Source organism: Uncinocarpus reesii, genomic scaffold, assembly GCF_000003515.1.
Source record: "Uncinocarpus reesii 1704 scaffold_3 genomic scaffold, whole genome shotgun sequence".
Classification (NCBI taxonomy): domain Eukaryota; kingdom Fungi; phylum Ascomycota; class Eurotiomycetes; order Onygenales; family Onygenaceae; genus Uncinocarpus; species Uncinocarpus reesii.
The window spans coordinates 3,768,792-3,771,849 of record NW_003052498.1 but is presented as its reverse complement, the minus strand read 5'-3'; positions in this window follow the sequence as shown (position 1 = coordinate 3,771,849).

Genomic DNA, 3,058 nt, shown 5'->3' with positions numbered 1-3,058 from the left:
ATTTGAATACTTTTCCTGCTGTTTGATAATATTTCAGATGTTCTTGTTGCATACAGAGAGCAATGTGATGTGTGACATTTCTATTAATTTAATTCTCAATATAGATGATCTTGCTAGTTTCAGTGAAAAAGTGATCTGCATTCTCTCACAATTTATTCTTTATTCTGAAAAATCAATACTTAAATTTGAGTTTCTTTTCATCTGTGAGATGCTTGTGGTCATCAATCTTAATTAATCACTTTTCTCTGAATTTAATTATACAAGCAGAAGTGCTTTCTTATTTCTGCATGTTCAGTAATATAGTTCTGCATGCTTCTTTATATTAATCTCATTTTTTCATCAGAGTAGTTACTTGTTCTTTTAAAACACTGATCTGATTCTGAGCCTCTCTTGTGATTCATTTGCTATAGACTTGAATTTTGTGAATTGTACTACTGATTTCATTATAAATCATTCATGTGTTCTGTTTCACAGCAGTGTTAAAGTGTTCAAAAGAAATTCAGTTCATTTTATCTTCTTGTGAGCTTGAGGCTAGATTAATTCACTGATACAAGAAAAGATTCAACAGCTGATTCTTCAAAAGTGATAAGTTTAAATTGTTTGCAGATGCTGACATGCTTGAAATCATGATCAATACTGCTTGAAATCTTTTAACTGAAAGACTTTAAAAAAGAGCAAAGTAAGATAATATTTAATAATATGATATAATTTCAGACTAGATGCAAGAATGGAAGAAGAAGAATCTAATAAACTGTTATATTAGATAGATTTAATTAAAAATACTAAACATGATGAAGAAAAGAGAAGTTTGAGATGATCATGCAATATATATTTTCTTATTCTGAGTTCTTGTTCTGAGCTCTACTACCAGCAGTTGTCTGAAGAATTCAGTCACATGATTCTGAGTTCAACACTTCTTTACCACTCACATCAGACTCTAACAATCATGTTCTACTTAATTAAAAAAATATAAAGATTCTAAAATTTTCTACCAAGCTAGATAATTAATTTTTAACATCTTTTGAGATTATAGCTATACAAGAAAAAGCAAGCTTATGTATTAGGACTCTCAAAATCATATGAGCAAATTAATTCAACTTTTCATATTTCATTGCTGAAGTTCTATCAGAAATATATCAGCAATCAATCAGCAACTCTGCAGTCAGTATTAATTGATGATGAAGAGAAATGAAAAGTAGAGATCATTCTTAATAAATACATTCATCATTCAAAAACTGAATATCTAGTTAAATGAAAAGACTTTTCTTTCTACAAAAATCAATAAATAAAGACAGAAGATCTTTCAAACTGCAATGAACTTATTACAGAATTCAAACAGCTATTTACAGCTTCAATTAAGAGATATCATTACAAATTCACTACACAATAACCACACTGTAGCTGCTAGCAGCTAAAAAGAGAGAGAAGAAATATAACTTATAAAAAATTTATAATGAAAGAGCTGAAGAAAATGTTTTCATTCAAGATTTAAAAATTAATAAAAAAGAGTAAAGATTTAAGACTCAAAGACTAATAAACAAACTGAAAATGTGATAAATCAGTGAGAAATCAGCAATCTATCAACAACTAGTTGTTATTTTCAATGAGTCTTGCTGGCTTCTTCTCCTCCTCTAAAAGTTCAGTCTCAATTCTGAATGATTCAAAAAACTGAACAATATTATTAGACATTGCTTATAGTGTTCTCTCCAGTCACAAGAGAGAGGCAAGAATGGTGTGAGATCTCAGTTTGAGAGTGATGGTGGTGGAGATGGAGATAACAGAAGCAGCAGCAGAAGCATGATATAATATAATTTAAGAAACATCTATCTCATAAAAAAAAATATTAATTGCTGAGATCTCTCTCTGCAAACAAGAAAGAATCTTCAAAGTTGAATAATTATTAATATCCAGCTGATACATCACTGCAATCTCATTATAGAGAGCAGAGAGAATCATCATACATGCTTTCTCATATATACAGTACTAGAAGCACTTGTCAAACACAACAGAAAACAAACAAATCATAATGCAATCTTGTACTAGATATTTGATACATCACACACACACAGAAGTCTGATTGCTGATCTGCTGTGAGCTATCAGCAAGATCTAGAAAGAGAAAACTTGACATGTTTTTTTAAAATTTATAGAAAGCACTGACAGAGACAGCAGAAACAGTTGAACTGACTGTATCAGCAGTTGTTTTATCTCTCAACTTTCATTCTCTTATTAGCTGCTGCTATCTATCAGCTAGATGTCTGAGATTTATGAGAGATGCATTGTGACTGAACTTTTCAGAGCTGATAGTCATAATGAAAAGAATCTGTGGGTGAGAACTGAAGAATGAAACAGAAGATTAATCAAAAAAAATTCATTAGCTCACTGCTAACTAGTCTTCTTCACATATATAAAAGCTTATGGGGGACAGAGAACAAGTTGAGACAGAGATAATTGAATGCTCTGAGACAACTGAAGTGGCAGTTGCAGCTGCAGCTGCAATATGAGCACACTTCTTTATTATCAAAGCAGTCACAGTACCACTCAGCTGTTTGAAAGTCATCTAGTAGTGAGATTGATGCATTAGCTTGACAGAAATCAATAAAAACATCTCAAATTTAAAAATATCTATAATGAAAGCACAAAAAAACCCAGATTCAAATCAAAAGAAACATTAAGTCACTAATATTAATAACATCATATTATTCAGATTCCATTTCACTTACAAACAGAAGAAAAGCCACTGATTTACAGAGATTCTATCACTATCTATCAGTCAGTCATTTAATAATCAACAGAAATCTCCAGTATCTACTGCTTCTAGAATTCAGATGCTCTGAAAAAGAAAAAGAAAAAAAGAAGAAAATAAACCTATTTTTATTAATCTCTATAATCTCTATACAACAGAATCTCAGAAGCTTCTGATTGATTAATAATCTAGCTTACAAAACAAAATGTTTCTGACTCACATGATTCATTACAGAACAACTGTTGAAATGAGAGTCTTTAAAGCTCACATGAGTTCTTCAGAAATCTGAGAACATGTTCTCTAAAAGAAGAAT